The following is a 21078-nucleotide window of genomic DNA, read 5'->3' as shown; positions in this document are numbered from 1 at the left end:
ACAGGGACCTATAGGCCCTCACAGCACTGAGGGAAGGGACTTTGATAAATGTGGTACATTGGTATGCTCTCCTCACATATGGTCTTGTAACATTTCAGTGATGATGTTCCAATTATAACAAAGGTTAGAGGATCGATTACTGGTCCAAATCAGGTTCTACAGCACTGTATATCACAACAGAACCCTCATACTGAATGTCAACTTCACCTTAGCAAAGCCTTTATAGTACTCATGAATCAATAGACTACTTCTATTTCACTCTCTTCAAAATGTACTCTCTTGGTAATGGAATGATCCTGAGTGATTAGGCTTTGGGCACGTGAAACTCAGCAAATTCTGGATTGAGAAAAAGAGAGACAGATTAATAGAAAGAGTTGGGCATCAGTTGAGTGTTTCAGTGACTGACTTGCATCCTTATTACTAGTTAGGATTCAATGTACTTGGTTCTATATCCATGACCAGGTTTGGAGCTTTGTCTGGAAACTGAAGATCACAATATCCAGTACTTATGTGGGCATTCATTACAAGCTTGCAGCTATCAGAGGCAGATCAATATTTGGAAGGGAAAAAGATTCTTGCTCATGCTTTGATAGAGACAACATGAGTTTTTGTGGCTAAGGTGTTACTGGACTTTCCAATCTGAATGGGTGAATGTGCAGTACAAGCTGCAAACAGATTTTGCAGCACTACCATGTAATGCTGGGGAATATAATTACTATGAGCTAGAGACCCAGAATCAGAACTGAAAGATAAAGACAGATCTAGGTTGGCATAGCAGTAACAAAAGCAGAAGAAATGTCTGTAGCATATGTATGTATATGAAAATGACCATTTGAGGGGTTGCTTTATTAGGTATTCAACCTCTTGCCACAGTTACAGTGAGAATCTGGGCGAAATCCTAAGTATGAAATGTCAAGGCAGCATCTCTAAAGAAACAGATAATTGTTAAACTTTATGTAGCCAATGTCAACATATAAGTAAAACATCAGAGCAATCCTTACCCAGTAAAAAAATAGATTTAGGTATCGCAGGTACTGTTGTTACATTATTCAGAAAGAGCTGGGAACTAACTGTAAAGTGAATTCATATTCCTGGGTGCCATATTCACTGCTATACTGCAGTCATGTACTGAGTAACAATGTATCAGTCTATTAGCCACATGGAAAGCAGCAAGAAATATTTTCAACAAAGCTCCAGCATTTTGAATCTAAGTTACAAATTCCTAATTTTTGAGAAGCAGAATACACAACATGGCGGCAGCATGAGTAAAAACCCAAACACTTTAAACAAACCTAATGCTGAATTAACTTGAAAGGTTAACTCACATTACTATCAGAGAGAAAGTGAGTGAATTGTGCAAGAATGAAAAGGCTGCCACCGCATTAAACACAGTTCCAGCTCTTGAGGAATTGGGAAGCTGAAGATATTATTGAGATTTGTGAGAAGTAACTGCAGTTTAACAAACTACAGTTTTCTAAAAAGTACTAGTGAAAAGAGCCAGTTATACCAGGAAAAAATTAAACATGTTTAATAGCTGAGTGATGAGTGAAGGTGACAGCAGAAACCCATGATAATATATTTGCAAAAATTAGCCACATCTCCTGCCAAAAGCAAATCATCGGACCTACCAATATAAATTCAAGGTCTGAAATAGGAATCAGGTCTGTTGACAATTTTGTAACATGTTTGAATAATGCAGCCAGAAAATATAAAGTCAAGGACACAGGTGAAAGGTTACTGGATTAACTCAACTGGAGTCCTGCACATCCTGAATTGCAAAACAGAATTAAATGAAAAAGACAAACTCCCGATATTGTTGGCTATAGATACTTCCAGAGCACACAAATTCACAAGTGGACAGATGAAGATGCTGACTACCCAAATAGCGAGCCTTTAAGAGAAAGGCAATGCAGTTGATGCAGTTAAAAAGCAACAAAATAATAGACACCCATTAGAGAGGAAGATGTGCGGAAGATGTGGACAATTATAACATTCCCTGCCCTCAAAGCGCCGGGGAACCGGATTCAATTCCAGCTTTGGGCAACTGTCCGTGTGGAGTTTGCACTTTTTCCCCGTGTCTGCATGGGTTTCCACCAGGTGCTCTGGTGTCCTCCCTCAGTCCAAAGATGTGCAGATTAGGTAGATTGGCCATGCTAAATTGCCTGTAGTGTCCAGGTATGTGTAGGTTAGGTGGATTAGCCATGGGAAATGTAAGAGTTATAGGGTAGTATTCAGGGATGTGCAGACTAAGTGGGTTAGCCATGGTTAATGCAGGGCTACGGGGATAGAGTTGGGGAGTGGGTCTGGGTGGTATGCTCTTTGGACGGTCAATGCAAACTCAATGGGCTGAATGGCCTCTATCTGTAGTGTAGAGATTCAATGATTCTATGATTGATAAGAGTTCACAAACAGAAGGGAATATGGAGGTGTGGAGGGCTAAATCACTGGGAAAAACTGTTGTCAGAACAAAGAAAGTAGAAAAATCCAAGTCAGAGCAACAATAAACGCATAAGAAAATAAACCGACACATCGACCCCCTGAAAGATGATAATGAGTTTTATTTGAGCTGTGACTCTTTTTCTGTAATCCCTCTTCCCTTCCCATATTTGCTTTACCACCTCCCTTTGGGTCTATTCTGTAGTCAGCTTGGTTCTCGATTATTTTTATGACATGGCACCTACCATGAGCACACGTTTTCTTCTTTGTCTTAATTTCTATCTCCTTTGTCATCCAGGGGTCTCTGGATTTGTTCGTTCTAGCTTTCGCTTTTGGGGAATATACATTGACTGTGCCTGAACAAATTCCGCTTTGAAGGTAGCCCTTGTTCAGTGACTATTTTGTCCCATCAACCTTTATTTATCCTGCCCAGTTCTATTATTTCGCCATTGAAGTCCATCCTCCAACAGTTGATTATTCTTACTCTGGAGTGACCAATGTAATTTTCTCCCATCATCCCAAACCTTATCATATAATGATTATGTCTCCAATGTTCCCCCATTGCCACTTGATCTACTTGGGAAGCCACATTCCCAAGAATTGGGTCCAGCAGTGCCCCCTCTCTTGTTGTAGCATACACACATACTACTGTAGGAAACTCTCCTGAAAACTGTCACAACTCACTGTAGGGAATCAAGTTCCTCTGTTCCCAGAGTTATTACAAATGTGAAACTGTGATTAAAACACCAAATTTCCCAATTTTAACCAATTCAGATTAAATGCACCAGGCTTGTTCCATAGTCAAGGAAATAACTATTAATGCAATCAAGCTGTTTTTAACCAATGGCAAAAAATAGACAAGTGGAAATTCAAAGTATAACGCTATATCTTAAACTGTACCCCTCTCTTACAATTCCCATTCACACATAAAACAAACACACATAGAGACAAACAGAAAATACTAGACAAACTTAGGTCTGGCAGCATCTGTAGAGAGAGAAACTGAATTAACATGTTGAGTCTAGTATGATTCTTCAGAAGAAGTAAGGGGTGATCATCTGTAGCACTGGCTATCAAGGTGATAGCTGTGCTTAATTTTTATGTGACTGTCTACTTCCGAGAATCCAGTGGGGACCTGCCTGGGATCTCTCAATCCTCAACTCACAAATGTATCAAGATGGTTACAGATACAATTTGTGCAAGATTAAACAATTCAGCTTGTTTCCAAACTGTATGTTGTGCCAAAACAACTGGCTTCCCCTGTATACAGGGTGGTCAAGCTTGTCTATGTGCTATGCTGACAGCACCATATCATAACGTCAGCCTTTATCAAAAAGAATGGGTTCCATTTGCTCAATCTCCAAGTCTTCTATGATCATCATTCTCACATCTCAGAAGTCTGTGCCAGATACCTGCCATGATACCTAATCCTTGAGAGCTCTCAGGTTCCTGCTTCATTCCAAGAGCTGGATTCCTCACAAGGATGGCTGCTGGGAGATGAGGGCAATCCTTGTTGACCTTGGTTAATGACTCCATTACATAAGCTTTTGACTGAATATGTGCACAGAGGCAGTGCAGTACGTTCTTTGACCAGGGTCATTGTGGATGCCTCCTGGAGATGTGATTCAAATGCTTTGAAGAGGGGTGGCGTCCTTGCAGTACCTTCCAGATAGAGTGTGTCGCATAATTCTAGCTTGCTGCACTCTGAAGTGGATCAGGCAAAGAGGGAGTGTGAGGAGGCTGAAGAACTAGTAGGGCAGTAGCAGTCCTCCAATGAGGAAGATGAGGACACAGAGTGGGATAAGTGCTACAGAGCCACTAATTTACACAAAATAAAATCTGCCCTCTTTTTTACTCATGGGACGTGGACATTGGTGGCTCGGCCAGCATTTATTGCCCATTCTTAGTTGCCCTTGAGAAGGTGGTGGTGAATCACTGCAGTCCATTTGATGTATTAGGGTAGCACTGTGGCTCAGTGGTTAGCACTGCTGCCTCACAGCGCCAGGGACCTGGCGATTCCACCCTCAAGCAACCATCTGTGTAGAGCTTGCAGATTTTCCCCGTGTCCATGTGGGTTTTCCTTGGGTGCTCTGATTTCCTCCCACAGCCCAAAGATTTGCCGGGTAGGTGGTTTGGCCAAGCTAAATTAGCCATAGCATCCAGGAATGTGCAGGCTAGGTGAATTAGCCATGGGAAGTGCAAGGTTATGGGGGTAGGGTAAGGGAGTGGGTCTGGGTGAGATGGTCTTCGGAGGGTTGGTTGGACTCGATGGGCCAGATGGCCTGCTTCCACACTGTAGGGATTCTATGATTCTAGTACACCTATAATCTTAGAGAGTTCAGGATTTTGAACCCTAACCTACCAAGTGTAAAATCAAAATTACACAAAGATGCTGTGCAAAGTACACATTTCCTCTCATTCCTCCAATACCAGGATACCAGACAGGCGTACTGGTCAAACTGAGATATCTGAGAGGCTTTGAAATTTCAAATGGGAGTATGTTGGAATCCTGGCAGACTTCTCAGATATGGACCAGGGGATGAGTAGAAGTCAGGATTTCACACCATGCTTTCTCATTAGCATAACCTCACAGACGAAACAAGCTTGCATTAACCCATATCAAAGGGCATGTCTTGATATCTCGCTAGGAATTCTGCCTTTTATGTTTCCTACAACCTTGAATAGCAAATTTCCTGTACCTCAGTATGGGCAATAGTGGAACTGGGACTGGCAGCATTGCTTGGGGTTAACCATGCTGTGTCTCTGATCTGACAGGACTGATTCTAAATTTGTAAGAGATCTCTGAAGCATTCAATTTGATATTTTGTGATTGGTTCCTGGGTGTCTTTCACTGTGTCAATCTCTTCTTCTTTCATTTGCTTTTTCCTCTGGCTTTGTCCTGCTAAATCTGATGTTTGTATGTGCCTCTCTCTTTGTCTCTCTCACTCAAAAGGAACTCAGATTAGGATGAGGTAAGGCTTTAATTTTACTATCTTATAGATTAATATGCTTTTTGACATTTATAGAGTGGAATTTGAACAGCAACAATAGGTACACATTCCATATATTTAGTCAAGTTTCACTTTCTTTCTTGTTCTCTCTTCAAAAATAGGCTTTAAAAGAAAATAGCCTATTGTATCTGAATGAAGCTCTGGAAATTTGTCTTTAAATAGTTTTCAAAAACTGGCAATTAAATGTTCACGGACACAAAAGCAGAAGCACTGTATCAGATGACCAGCTTAAATGTCATTGGTCTGCAGCACAAGACAGAACCATGGAAAAGCTTATATAAATTAGGACACTGTGCTAGTTTTAGCTAACATTTTGATTTTGATCTGTTCCAAGTCTTACTCAGCAATTCTTACTTACCCTGCAACTCATGTGTTAAGATGCAGAAAAGACACCTCACAAGCCTTCCTATTTAAAGGGATCATGCAGTACTTAGAGCATAATGGTTGGCTTGTCATTTTGTGATGCTTGCTCTGTTACTTGGTATGTTTCGGTGTGCTTTCTAACTCAGGGAAATTAAGATTTTGCTGATATTGGATCGTTAGACATTTTATGAACAGGTTGATGGCAATAATCAATGGTTTGATGGGACCACTTTTGGAGCTGAAAGGATCCAGAATGAGAGGAGTACATGATCACCTTGGACAAACTGTGAACCAAAATAACGAAATTTATCAAACATCTCCTGAATGAAGACATTACCAAGTTTCACTTCTTGCAACTTTTATTTTAACACAATTTAGACTTAATGCAAATTAAACATGAATTAATATACAAATTATACTTTGAACAATAAGATAAATTTCATTTTAAATAGCAGATACAACAAAGGCACATTCTACATAACCACAAGCTTCACTCCTGACAGATATGTCGCACCATGTGCAGTTCCAAGTTCTCTAGGTCTTAAGTCTCTTGTATGTCTGGTCTTTAACTTTCCCTCTTAATCAAGTTGTCCCTTGAGTTGTATTCTCTTGCAGCCATATTCCACCAGAGGTTCCCAGAGAAAGTCACAGCAGCATTAAAGGACTTGCTCAATCTGGTGTTCAAAGTTTTGAGATGCTTTGCCTTTCCAGGGTAATTTGAGGTAGATTGGATACTTTTCATGTCTGAAAGTGGCGGTCTGCTGTGTCTTACTTGCAAGATTAGTTATTCCGATCAGATCGTTGCACATCGCCTTGCCAAATAGTTTTGACATGCTCTAGTTCAACGTTGAACATGCACGGTGAGCAAACAGTTAATGTAATTTTTACAAGATTGCTGATAAAGTCAATCTTATACTATGTAGGGGTATAGGAAGACAAATGCATACATAGATTGACTGGTGAATGGATGCTGTGGCGCTACTATTCAGTTGCTATAAGCATTATTTTCCACTAACAGGATCCTGCTATCGGTCCAAAATGACATTCTGCCTGCTACACAATTGAACGCCATCATACTGGTACATGCTTGGTATGTCCCAATAATTGTTTGATGAAGACAAACACATGTTCCTCTGGTTGTATATTATAGACTGAATACAAACCATATGAAGCTAGGATGGCCTTGCAACACCCAAAGCAAATATCTACCATTAAGTGTGATTCCATGGTTCAGTCGCACTTACTCAATATTCCTGACTGGGCTAACAGCTATACTACAAACCAGGTCACATTAAACAATCAAACTCATAATGCGGTTCATTAATGCTTTCTAGAAGCAACATGTTTTAATACTCAGGAACCCATTCGCTGCAAACAACAGGAGTATTTTCAGCCTTGAACCATTTTTGATTTATCCAGAAGCATGCGAAGCTTATAGTTTGCCATTGTTTTCTTCATGGCAACGTCTTGGCTGGAGACAAGTTGCCTCTGCATCACTGTCTCTTTTCATGCCAAATTGTTGTGTTGGCTTGAAGTTTGGCACTCCTGCAGCTGTCCTGCTGGGTGCAAGAGAAAAAGCTTTGGCATGATGTCTCTGTTTGGAGCAAGATTCAAGGTATTACCATGCGAAAATCTATTTCTACTTAAGTAGATTATTTATTTAGATGCTGCGTAGGGCGCACTGAGATGACAGAGGAGAAAGATTACATGCATCCAAATAAATAATATAACAACTTTCTAACATTAATCAAATCAAGCTCTATCTAACTGTCATATTAACCGAGAAGGTTGCAGCTAGGCATTTGTTATGGAAAGTGTATTTTATACAGGTTTTTGGGAAACTGTATCAACATTAATATGTCAATCAATGAGTGATTTAAGAAGAGGTGTATTGCACATGCTGAAGAAGGGTGATGGCAGCTTCACAACGAGTTTTAATGACGTCACTACTGTCAAAGTATTAAGAATGCCTTGTGTTAACATGACAGGATATAGAAAGGAATTAATAATTTAAGCATTGAATTTCTTCACCCAAAACCATATATCAGCAGCTGAAGCTTAATACCAGCTTACATCTCAACCCACTGCTGCACAATTGGCATTTATTGCTCCATCTGTGTAAAGTTGAGACAGACGTGTATCAAAAAACATGACAGCAGAAAGTAAGGGTTTGCAGACAGGAAACACCACAGCTGTAACATGTTTATTTGGCTATGAAAAATACAATATTATGCATGTAAAAAGAAGGAAGAGCTCTCACATTCACTGTTGCAAACTTAAATTAGGACATCTTATTTTGCTATTTGAAAATTTGAATTTCTAATTTTTTGTATCTCTCTGAGGCTTTCTATGTGACACTTCTGCAACATTCATTAAATCACTGAATACCTCACTATCAACATCCTGGGGGTTACCACTGACCAGAAACTGAACTGGACCAAGCACGTAAATATAGTGGCTACAAAAACAGATCAGAGGTTAGGAATCCTTCAACAAATAACTCACCTCCTGACTCCCCAAATAAAAACTGAAAGAACTGCGGATGCTGTCAATCAGGAACAAAAACAAATTTGCTGGAAACGCTCAGCAGGTCTGGCAGCATCTGTAAAGGCAAAAAACATATTTAACGTTTTGAGGAAGGGTCACTGGACCCAAAATGTTAACTCAGTTATTTCCTTCAGAGATGCTGCCAGACCTGCTGAGCTTTTCCAGCAACTTCTGTTTTTGTTCCTGACTCCCCAAAGCCTGTCGTTCATTTACAAGGCACAAGTTAGGAGTGTGATGTAATACTCCCCACTTGCCTGGATCAGTGCGGATTCAACAACACTCAAGAAGCTTGACAACATCCTGGAAAAGGCAAACTGCTTGATTGGTACCACATACACGAAAATGCACTCTCTCCACCACCAACACTCAGTAGTAGCGGTGTGTACTATCTACGAGATGCATGGCATAAATTCACCAAGGATCTTTAGACAGCACCTCCAAACCCACAAACACTACCATCTAGAAGGTCAAGGGCTGCAGATACATAGGAACACCACCAAGTTCCCTTCAAAGCCATTCACTTGGACCTGACTTGGAAACACATAACTGTGGGTCTACCTACAGCACATGGACTGCAGCAGTTCAAGAAGGCAGCTCAGCACCACCTTCTCAAGGGAATCTAGGGTTGGGCAATAAATGCTGGCCAGCCAGCAACGTCCACATAGCTTGAGTCAATTAAAAAAGAAACAAAATATCATTCTATGTTCCTATCTCATTTCTCGCAGTTCCCCAAGTATTACATTCACAGAGCTGTTCGGCAACCGAGTAGGAAAGAAATCGAGTAGAGATTTTTATAAATGGCAGCTAATTGGGGACATTATCAGATCCATTTAAGTTTATTTTAAACAATAATATCAGTGATGCTGAATACGCTTGTCATCCATAAGCTAACTCCTCACCATCACTGAAAATCTCATTAAGAAATAGTAAAGGAGGTACCTATTCAAAATTTTCTGCCTTTTTAATGGTGTTAAACATATTAAAATTGAGTCTTTGCTGGGCCTGTCACTCTGGGCATAAAGCCTACTTCTTTTCTCCAAGAAGGCTTTAGATCTGACTTTGGCCTCAGCAACACCATTTGCGAATGTGCCTATCTTTAGTGTCAGAATGGCCCTTGTACATTCCAGGGCCTGAACGTGGCACTTGTTTTCTCAATGTGCAATTACCATGTCCATTTTAAATTTCAGTTTCCTGAGTTAATTTTATTAACCTCAACCTGCTTCCCAATCCCAAATGAGTGATGATTATTACATTATGGTGCTAAAGCAGCTGCTTCTATATCTAGTAGAATGCTGACAGAAACTTTAAAAAGTGTCTGATGTTGTTTTTCAAACAACAATTTTAATTTGAAATTCTGAAGCATAGACTAGATATTTTTCATAAGGTCTTTGACCGTGCAGCAAAAAGGAAATGATATTCAAGATGTTGCTACCTGATGACAAATGAAGCAATATTTGTTTTATTACTTTTATTGATTGAATGCCTTACTGTGCCTATAAAAATAGTTTTAATTATTTTGTAACTACATATTGCTTCGCTTCAACATAAAATAGAAAAGAATTGTAAACTGGTTTATATCCTGAATCTCACCTCTTTCCAAACGACTCCAACACTCACAGGCAGTCAGCAGTTTTAGAACTGCCTTTCCAGTCTTTCCCTCCATCCATAAAACCCATTTTTTTTTTGTGATTGCTTCAGTCTGCCTTTCTATATGTGTCTATCTGTTTGTGTGTGTAGGGTGAGTTTTATAAAGGGACTGGTATTTTAATGATTAGAGTTATATGTTGACAGTTCATAGTTGTTTACCTGTCATCAGGATCTATTTATTTGTAATAAATAGTAATTCGTGTTAAGTACAGAAACTGGTCCATGCGTTCTGTTAACCTAGTTCTAAAAATGCAGGTAATTTGGGAAATTTTGCTTTATAAAGTCTTTAACTTTTGTGACAACCCTGGAAATAGCTGGGATTTATTTCCAGCGTGCAACACAGTGAGGCGTGACATTTTCACTAAATTCATGTTCTGCCTTCAAGTTCAACAAAACATAATTGGTCAAGGACTAGATATCTCTTGGCATTTCCAGAATCTCTGAAATAGGCTTTGAATGAAGCCTTTGCAACCCTTCACAGCACATCAATAGCAGGCTTCATTCTGCCTCGGTCCTTACATGCCACCGGGATCAGGAACGATAATGTAAGAAATTTTTGGTATACTTTTTGCTCCCCAACTTGGTTATCTTACACATTAGAAGGCAAAGTACACTCCTCAAGCCCTACTTTAACTTTGCAAAACTGAATGAATTTTCAGTATGTTAAAATTGGGTGTCTTGTCCATTGTGCGGGGGATAGTGCACAACTACATCTGGCACATTGAATTGAGATGCAGGGCTGGGAAGATAAAGGAGGGAAGTGAAGATTTAGAGAGGTGCTGAGTGGGAGTTTGGGTAAGTTCAAAACTTATGGAGTTGACAGGGAAGGCTGCCAAAACAGGGATGTGTAAAGTTGGGGGTCTATCAAGATTAAGATGCTGAGCATGAGATTCACAACTTGAAGAGGAACGATTGTATCCTTCCAACATGCTGTAAATAACAAACATACGACTGAGCTGAAAGTAGCCGCCACTATTCCCAGAGGTGTTTCATTCTGTGACGAAGAAAGCTTCATTTTTGAATGCTGTGAAGCCCTTCAAAGGGCAACAGCTATACTCTAAAGCTGAAAGACACCTGTGAGCACTGCATGCCCTTTGAATTTTTGGCATTAACGTACTGGATGCATTGCAAATCCCAGCCCAAAACACTCATGACCAAGTCATGCCACATTAGAAATTAATGTCACTCATGGCTGTGATGCACAAGTACTGTGTTGCAGCCTGGAAAAACTCACTTTCATTGACAAGTAGCAATCACCTTCCAGTTCCCATTGCCTACACATGATGTAAGAACTGCTCACATCTTGCCCTTAGCCAAGCTGTTCCATCATCACCAGCAATGTCCTCGCATTTCCTGTACACAAAAGAAGGACAAAATCCAACCCAGCCAAGTACCACTCCATCAGTCTACTCTCGATCAAGAGTAAAGTGATGGAAAATGCCATCAGCAATGCTTTTAAGCAGCACGTTCTCAGGAATAAAAATCTCAGAGTTAGGGATTGCATGTTTAAGACAGAGATGAAGAGGAATTTATTCTTTCGCAGCATAGTAAAACTGTGGAATTCGCCACCAATGAGAGCTGTTGAGCTTCATTAATTAAGTGTACTCAAGACTGAGATAGAGAGATTTTTAAACAGAAAGGATAGATAAGTCTGGCAGCATCTGTGAAGGAAAAAACAAAGTTAACGTTTCAGAGCGAGGGAAGTGATTGCTGCCCCTTTGGCAATGATGTTTGTGTCCTCACTGTCCACTGGAGTAGTACCAGATGATTGGAAGGTGGCAAATGTCATTCCCTTGTTCAAGAAAGGGAATAGGGATAATCCTGGGAATTACAGATCGGTCAGTCTTACTTCTGTGGTGGGCAAATTATTGGAGAGGGTTCTGAGAGATAGTATTTATGATTATTTTGAAAAGTACAGTTTGATTAGAAATAGTCAGCATGGCTTTGTGAGGGGCAGGCCATGGTTCACAAGCCTTATTGAATTCTTTGGGGATGTGACAAAACACATCGATTATGGCAGTGGATGTGGTATATATGGATTTTAGCAAGGCATTTGATAAGGTTCCCTATGGTAGGCTCATTCAGAAAGTAAGGAGGCATGGGATTCAGGGAAATTTGGCTGTCTGGATACAAAACTGGCTGTCCAATAGAAGACAGAGGGTGGTAGTAGATGGAAAGTATTCAGCCTGGAGCTCGGTGAGCAGTGGTGTTCTGCAGGGATCTGTTCTGGGACCTCTGCTGTTTGTGATCTTTATAAATGACTTGGATGAGGAAGTGGAAGGGTAGGTTACTAAGTTGCCGATGACACGAAGGTTGGTGGAGTTGTGGAGAGCTGTTGTAGGTTGCAACGGAACATTGACAGGATGCAGAGCTGGGCAAAGAAGTGGCAGATGGAATTCAACCCAGAAAAGTGGGAAGCGATTCATTTTGGAAGGTTGAATTTGAATGCAGAAGACAGGGCTAATGGCAGGATTCTCGGCAGTGTGGAGGAACAGAGGGATCTTGGGGTCCACGTCCATAGATCCCTCAAAGTTGCTACCCAAGTTGATAGTGTTGTAAAGAAGGCGTGTGGTGTTTTGGCTTTCATTAACAGGGGAATTGAGTTTAAGAACCATGAGGTTATGCTGCAGCTCTATAAAACCCCGGTTAGACCACACTTGGAATATTGTGTTCAGTTCTGGTCGCTTCATTATAGGAAAGATGTGGAAGCTTAGAGAGGGTGCAGAGAGAGGACTGGAGGGCAGCTCTTATGAGGAAAGGTTGAGGGAGCTAGGGCTTTTATCATTGGAGCGAAGAAGGATGAGAGGTGACTTGATAGAAATGTACAAGATGATGAGAGGCACAGATAAAGTGGATAGTCAGAGACTTTTTCCCAGGGCGGAAATGACTATTACAAGGGGGCATAATTTTAAGGTGATCGGAGGAAGGTATAGGGGAGATGTCAGAGGTAGGTTCTTCACACAGAGAGTGGTGGGTGTGTGGAATGTGCTGCCGATAGTGGAGTCAGATACATTAGGGACATTTAAGAGACTCTTGGATAGGCATATGGAGGATAGTAAAATGTAGGGCATGCAGAGTAGTTTGATCCTAGTAGGATAATAGGTCAGCACAACATCTTGGGCCGAAGGGCCTGTACTGTGCTGTACTGTTCTTTGTTCTATGAATCAAGAGTTATGGGGAAAAGGTAGGAAAGAGGCATTGAGGTTTATCAGATCAGCCATGACCTCATTGAATGGCAGGGCAGACTTGATGGGCGAAAGGCCTAATTCTGTTCCAATGTCTTACAGTCTTTAACCTGATCACTGACACTCAGTTTGGGATGGTGCAGGAGTCACTCAGCTCCTGACTTCATTATAGCTTTGATTCAAACATGGACTAAATAGATAAAATCCAGACATGAAGTGAGAGTTAACTGAGTGTGGCATTGAGGACCCCTAGCAAAACTAGAACAAAGGGAAAGCCCCCATGTTAGTTGGATATACCTCGGAAAAGTAAGATGGTCGGGCTTGTTGGAGGTCAATCCCTGAACTCCAGGGCACCTCAGCAGGGGTTCCTCAGGGTAGTGCTCTAGGTCAATCGTCTTCATCTGCTTCATCGATGATCTCCTCTCTATCATAAGATCAGAATAAGATGTTCGCTGATGATTGCACAAAGTTCAGCACTATTCACAACTCCTCAAATACTTAAGTCATCCATGTCCAAATGCAGCAAGGTCTGGGCAACATCCAGGTTTGTGATGACAAGTGGCAAGTAACATTCACACCACTCAAGTGCCAGGCAATGATCATTTCCAACAAGAGAGAAATTAAACATCACCCCTTGACACTCAATGACGTTACCAACATTGAGTGCCCCACTATCAACATCCTGTGGGGTTACAATTCACCATTAATTGAACTGGACTAGCTCTATAAATACAATGGCTACAGCCCTACATTGGAGAGGGAGAAGATTCCAACATCCAAGCTCAAATGCGTGGATCGATGTGGGTAGCATCCTTTCTCAGGCGGTAGAGCTGGATAAAGAGTAAATATTGTGCGGATTTGGAAATGCTCACATGGTGTTTTAATAAGTAATATTGTATTTATAAAATCAAGTTGAACCACAAGTTGTTCGCAGGTAAAGGGACATATGACAAGTGGGAGACATTCAAGAGTGTGATGATGAGAGTTCAGAAGCATCTTGTTCCAGTTAGAGTGAAGGGTAAGGCTGGTAAGATTAAGGAACTATGGATGAATAAAGATATTGAGGATCTAGTCAAGAATAAAAGAGAATTTGTTTTAGATGTAGACAACTTGGTTCAAGTGAATCTCTTAAACAATATAAAGTGTAGGGGCATTCTTAAGAGAGAAATAGGAAGGCAAAGAGGGGATACAAGATAGCATTGGCATATAAAGTTAATCATAGAATCCCTACAGTGTGGAAGCAGGCCATTTGGCCCATCAAGTCCACACCACCCCTCCAAAGAGCATCCCACCCAAACCCCTACCCTATCCATGTAACCCTGCATTTTTCCCATGGCTAATCCACTTAGACTACACATCCCTGGACACTATGGGCAATTTAGCATGGCCAATCCACCTACCCTGCACATCTTTGGAGTGTGGGAGGAAACTGGAGCACCCGGAGGAAACCTACGCAGACACAGGGAGAATGTGCAAACTCCACACATACAGTCGTCCAAGGCTGGAATCGAACCCAGGTCCCTGGTGCTGTAAAGTACCAGTGCCAACCACTGAGCCACCATGTTAAGGATAATCTAAAGAGATTCTACAAATACATTAAGAGCAAGAGGGTAACTAGAGAGGGGGTTGGGCCTCTTAAGGATCAAGGAGGTCATCTTTGTGTTGAACCCCAGGACATGGGAGAGATACTAAATGAATATTTTGTGTCAGTTTTTACTGTGGACAAAGAAATGGAGTCTAGAGAATGCAGAGAAATAAACTTTGATGTTTTAAAAACAGTGCACATTACAGAAGAGGACTTTCGGGAGGTCTTAGAGAATATAAAGGTGAAAAAATCTCCAGGACCTGATCTAATGTGTCCCAAAATGTTGTGGGAAGTAAGGGAGGAAATGACAAGACCCCTTGCAGAAATATTTGCATTGTCTATAACTACAGATGAGGTGCCTGATGACTGGAAGGTGGCTAATGTTGTAGAGATAGTAGGAACTGCAGATGCTGGAGAATCCGAGACAACAAGGTGCAGAGCTGGACGAACACAGCAGGCCAAGCAGCATCATAGGAGCTTTGCTCCTATGATGCTGCTTTGTTTAAGAAAGGTTATAAGGAGAAACCGGGGACCTACAGGCCTGTGAGTCTGACTTCAGTTGTGGGTAAATTGTTAGAAGTGATTATAAAAGATAGGATTTATGGACAATTAGGGAGAGAAAAATTGATTAGGGATAGTCAGCATGGTTTTGTGCAAGGAAAATCATGTGTCACAAACCTTATGGAGTATTTTTGAGAAAATGATCTAAAAGGTTGATGATTGCAGAGCAGTAGACATTGTTTATTTGAAGTCTAGTAAAGTGTTTGACAAGGTTCCGAATGGTAGTCTAATAAGTAAAGTTAGGTCACATGGGACAAAAACAAAGTTGCTGGAAAAGCTCAGCAGGTCTGGCAGCATCTGTGAAGAAAAAATCAGAGTTAACGTTCCTGAGGAACCTTTTGAGGAAGGGTCACCGGACCCGAAATGTTAACTCTGATTTTCTCTTCACAGATGCTGCCAGACCTGCTGAGCTTTTCCAGCAACTTTGTTTTTGTTCCTGATTTACAGCATCCACAGTTCTTCCGGTTTTTATTTAGGTGACATAGGATTCAGAGTGAACGGGCCAATTGGATACATAATTGGTTTAATGGCAGGAGACAGAGAGTAAAGGTGGAGGAACGAAAACAAAGTTGCTGGAAAAACTCAGCAGGTCTGGCAGCATCTGTGGAGGAGAAAACAGAGTTAACGTTTTGGGCCCAGTGACCCTTCCTCAGAACTGGAGATATCTGTGATCCTGGGAGGATTCAAAACATGAGGGATGAAACTTCAGTTGGAATCCACGTGGGGTGAGTCTGAGCCGGAGGCAGTCACTGAGGAATGTGATATGTCTGTGGAAACGAGTTTTAGAAAATCCCTGGTCACACACCAGCAGTGACAGTGAAATTAAAGTCGGTAGGCAAGAAGAGAGATTGGAACGGAAATCCCATCAGAGAGAGGAGCAGAACTTCTTCAAGGTGGGCATGCCTGGAAGAGATGTGGCAGTGAGTTAAATACTAAATAAAAACCAAAAGAACTGCGGATGCTGTGAATCAGGAACAAAAACAAAGTTGCTGGAAAAGCTCAGCAGGTCTGGCAGCATCTGTGGAGGAGAAAACAGAGTTATCGTTTCGGGTTCGGTGACCCTTCCTCAGTAACGGTGGAGGGTTGCTTTTCAGACTGGAGGCCTGTGACCAGCAGTGTTCCACAGGGATCGGTTCTGGGTCCTCTTTTGTTTGTCATTTATACAACTGATTTGCGTGAGAATATAGAAAGCATGGTTAGTATGTTTGCAGATGACTCCAAAATTGATGGCATTATAGACAGCGAAGAAGATTTTCTAAGATTACAAAGGAATCTTGATCAAATGGGTCAATGGGCTGAAAAATGGCAGATGGAATTCGATCTGGATAACTGCGAGGTATTGCATTTTGGTACAACAAACAAGGGTAGGGCTTATATTATTAATGGTAGGACCTTAGGTGGTACTGTTGAACAGAGGGACCTCGGGGTCCAAGTACATAACTCTATAAAGTTTGCGTCGCATTTCAACAGGATGGTTAAAAAGGCGTTTAGCACGCTTGCCTTCATTGCTCAGTCCTTTGAGTACAGGAGTTGGAAAGTTATGTTGAGGTTGTACAGGACATTGGTGAGGACTCTTCTGGAATACTGTGTCCAGTTCTGGTAGCCCAGTTATAGGAAGGATATTATCAAGCTGGAGAGGGTTCAGAAAAGATTTACCAGGATGTGTCCAGGTCTGAAAGGTTTGAGTTATAAGGAAAGGCCGGATAGGCTGGACCGTAGGAGGTCGAGAGGTGACCTGATGGGGAATTTCAAGATAAGGGGGCACATTTTTAAGATGAGAGGAGAGAGAATTAAAAAAGACATAAGAGGCAAAATTTTTATACAGAGGGTGGTTCGCGTGTAAAATGAACTTTTTGATGAAGTGGTGGATGCGGGTACAAGTACAATGTTTAAAAGACATTTGGATGGACATATGAATAGGAAAGATTTGGAGGGATATGGGCCAGGAGAAGGCAGGTGGGACTAGTTTAGTTTGGGATTATGTTTGGCATGGGCTGGTTGGACTGAAGGGCTTGTTTCTGTGCTGTATGATGCTATGACTCTAAGTGACCTCACCAATATCCTGTACAGCCACAACATGATGTCCCAACTCCTATACTCAATACTCTGACCAATTAAGGCAAGCATGCCAAACACCTTCTTCACTACCCTGTCTACCTGCAGCTGTACTTTCAAGGAACTATGCATCTGCACACTTGGGTTTCTTTCTTTGGCAAAACTCCCCAGAGCCCTATTCTTAACAGTATAAGACCTACCCTGGTTTGGCTTACCAAAATGCAACACCTTACATTTATCTAAAATAAACTCGACTTGTTACTCCTTGGCCCATTGCTCCATCTGATCAAGGTCCCATTTTACTCTGAAATAATCTTCTTCACTGTATATACCACCTACTTTGTTTTCATCTGCAAACTTACCAACCATACCTCCTATATTCACGTCCAAATCATTTATAGAAATTCCGAAAAGCAGTGGACCCAGCACTGATCCTTGTGGCACACTGCTGGCCACAGACTTCCAGTCTGAAAAGTAACCCTCTACCTTCCAGCCAATTTTCTATCCAATTGGCTAGCCCACCCTGGATCCCATGTGATCTAACCTTACTATCCAGTCTACAATGTGGGACCTCATCGAATGCTTTGCTAAAGTCCATGTAGACAATGTCTACCACTCTGCCTTCATCAATCTTCTTTGTCAACTCTTCAAAAAAACTTGATCAAGACAGTGACACACGATTTCCGATGCACAATGTCATGTCGACTATCCCTAATCAGTCCTTGCCTTTCCAAATGCATGTAAATCCCGTCCCTCAGAGTCCCCATCAACAACTTTCCAACCACTGACGTAAGGCTCACTGGTCTATACTGCCCCTCTTGAACTGCTGCAGCCCCTGGACTCTAGGTACACCCACAGTGCTATAAGGAAGTTCCAAGATTTTGACCAAATGACAGTGAAGGAACAGCAATATAGTTCCATACAAATAATAAGCCCCTCATGTCTGCTCTGGCATTCAGTAAGATCATGGCTGAACTGAATATAACCTCAAATCTACATTCCTGCATATTCCTAATAACTTTTCACCCCATTGCTTCACAAGAATCTATCCACTGAAGTAAAAGCCAAATATGCAGATGCTGGAAATCTAAAATAAGAATAGGGCTGGAGAAACTCAGCAGGTCTCAGCCGCCTCTGCGGACATTGAATCAGAATTAACATTGCAAGTCGAATATAGACTCTTCTTCAGAACTTAAGAGACACGTTGGACTTGAAACATTAACTGTGTTTCTCTTTCAACAGATGCTACCAGCTGAGTTTCTCCAGTAATTTCTGTTTATATTTAAGAATCTGCCTAAGCATTCTGCTTTCACCAGTTTTTTCAGGAAGAGAGTCTCAAAGACTCCTGATTCCTGAGAGAGAAAAATTTGCCTAATCTCTGTTTTAAAAACCACATGTCAGCCATTTGAAACAGTGAACATTGTTTTTGATTCCCCTGTAACAGAATATATCCTCTCCACACCCACCCTGTCAAAACTCCTCAGGATCTTATGTTTCAATCAAGTCACCTCTTTGAAAGTTCTAAATCAGGATGGAACAAAAATTGAAATTGCTGAACCGCTCAGCAGGTCTGGCAGCATCTGTGGAGAGTAATCAGAGTTAATGTTTCGGGTCGAGTGAGACTTCCTCCCTAAATCAGAATGGTGTGTGAGTTGGAGGAGAAAAATCTCCAGACCATCTCCAGACTACCTCCAGACTAAGTGCAACAGCAAAAGTTCTTAAAGATTGCTCTAATATAATTTGGCAGCTTGACCCTTTGAGGAACAGGACTGTTTCACTCCAATAGCCTAATAAGTGAATGAAAAATTTGCTACCTGGACCTGTGTGGTGCAAATTTGATATTCTGCCGTCAGATTAGCCAGGCTGTGTGAAGTCAGGATAGCATGCATTCACAACCACCTCAAGTACACAAGGGATGCCTGACGTGTGCTATTTTCCAGATTTAATGCTGCATGGGCTGTACAGAAACTGACTAGTGCCCGCCTCATGTCCCAGTAAAGTCTGCATAGAGACACTGAATTTTGCACTCTCTATGCTAACAATTCCATCCCCAAGGTTTAGGATGTGGTCACAACTGAAGTCTGGCAGTAGGAAAGGCTGCCCCATTACAAAGGCAGGGCAGAGCGGTGCTCTAAAAATATCTGGTCCTTGTTCCATTGCAATAGATAATGGTCAGCTTGACTCTCAGGACAAAAGTACTGCCTTAATAATCATGCAACTACCAGACTCAGTTGGGCCCTATTTTAACAGAAACTAATTTAACAACAGTATTGTCATAAAGGAAAAGATAAAAATGAAGATGATTTCCATTTTTGCTACAAGCATATGTTTCTAAATTTCTGCAATTGATAGTAGCCAAGATGCTTCAAATATAACAGTGACAATCAATTGTTGCTGTACTCCCTGCTAGGATTGTCAGCAATGCCAGTTGAACCTGTTGTATATATTCCATTAAGGTAACCACTCATGGCTTTGTGCAATCATGAGAACATGTCTGGAAGTCATACTGGCCTGAAAGTTTATATGGTCAAAATATAAATACAATTTTGAGCAAGCAGCATAAAAATAAATTTCTAAATCACTCAACAGATATCAGCCAAGATCCATTTGCTGAACTGAAAAATCTGGAGTAATTCAATTCAGGAGTACAAGGTTATTCTTATACCACCTATAATTTTGACTTGTCAGTTTCAGCATTTTGCTCCTTGGTCCACCTTCTTAGAATTGCAACTGAATTTTTTTCACGGTATATCATAACGACTGAATAATTCCTGCGCTCTTTAACTGACCAGAAGAATGCATGCCAACACTGTCTCCCACTTCCCTTCCTTCATGCAAGATAATACCTGGGCTTTTTATTTAACAGCACCAACTTCCTGACAAGCTGTCCAAATTCAAGATGTAACAAATTCACAGCCATAAATCGACATTTTACCACTCCATGTGGTTGCCAAAAAGTTGGGTGCTATTTGTCATAAAATAATAATTTTTCAGTTAACTATGCACAAAGTTAATATTCAATTCGATAAATATAGAAATGAAGATCTGTTCTGAATTTTGCTCTTCCATCTTGTTAAGATGTGTTCTTGAAGTTTTCTTTCCAACTCTGTACCAAATGCCTCTGCAATCTGTTTCATATGCTGAGCTGCATTAATGAACCATCAAAAAGATTCTGCACTGATTTTTGCAGGGAGAGAAACATTTTCCAATGGAATAAAAATCATCTTCTTCTGCAGTATTTACAGTAGATAGTTAATTAAATTAATGCACCAAATTAAATGTAGAATTAAATTAAATAACCCTTTTTATGAAGGGATGAAGAAGTTATAGTCTATGTTCTTCTCATCGTATTAAAGAATTGGAAATGCTTTTCAGTTTCGGTTTATTTTCCTTGATTGTGTGAAATATTCAGGATTCAAGAAATTAGGATCTCCAGCATTAAAAACTAACTAATATATATGAAATGGAACTTATGAATGTTTTAATCAATGTTGTTGGGCCATGTGAGCTGACACTACAGTAAAAGTTAGAATTGAATACAGTTTCTGAATTTCTCAAGGCATTGTTATTAGTGTGCCAAATACTTTGTCTAATAGAGACAACAAGGTGCAGAGCTGGATGAACACAGCAGGCCAAGCAGCATCATAGGAGCAGAAAGGCTGACATTTCGGGCCTAGACCCTTCATCA

General features: G+C 40.9%; 1 long non-coding RNA gene across 1 annotated transcript in view; it reads right to left on the bottom strand.

Moving 5' to 3' along the window:
- Positions 1-6306: 6306 nt before the first annotated feature.
- LOC125485707 overlaps positions 6307-21078 on the bottom strand; it is a 79306-nt gene continuing 64534 nt past the window's right edge. Inside the window, exon 3 of the long non-coding RNA XR_007264410.1 lies at positions 6307-7366. This is a non-coding gene — a long non-coding RNA (uncharacterized LOC125485707). The remainder of the gene's footprint in view (positions 7367-21078) is intronic.

The sequence above is a fragment of the Rhincodon typus genome, chromosome 21 (genome assembly GCF_021869965.1).
Source record: "Rhincodon typus isolate 14 chromosome 21, sRhiTyp1.1, whole genome shotgun sequence".
In the NCBI taxonomy this organism is placed as follows: Eukaryota; Metazoa; Chordata; class Chondrichthyes; order Orectolobiformes; family Rhincodontidae; genus Rhincodon; species Rhincodon typus.
This window is presented reverse-complemented; position numbering and strand designations above follow the sequence as displayed.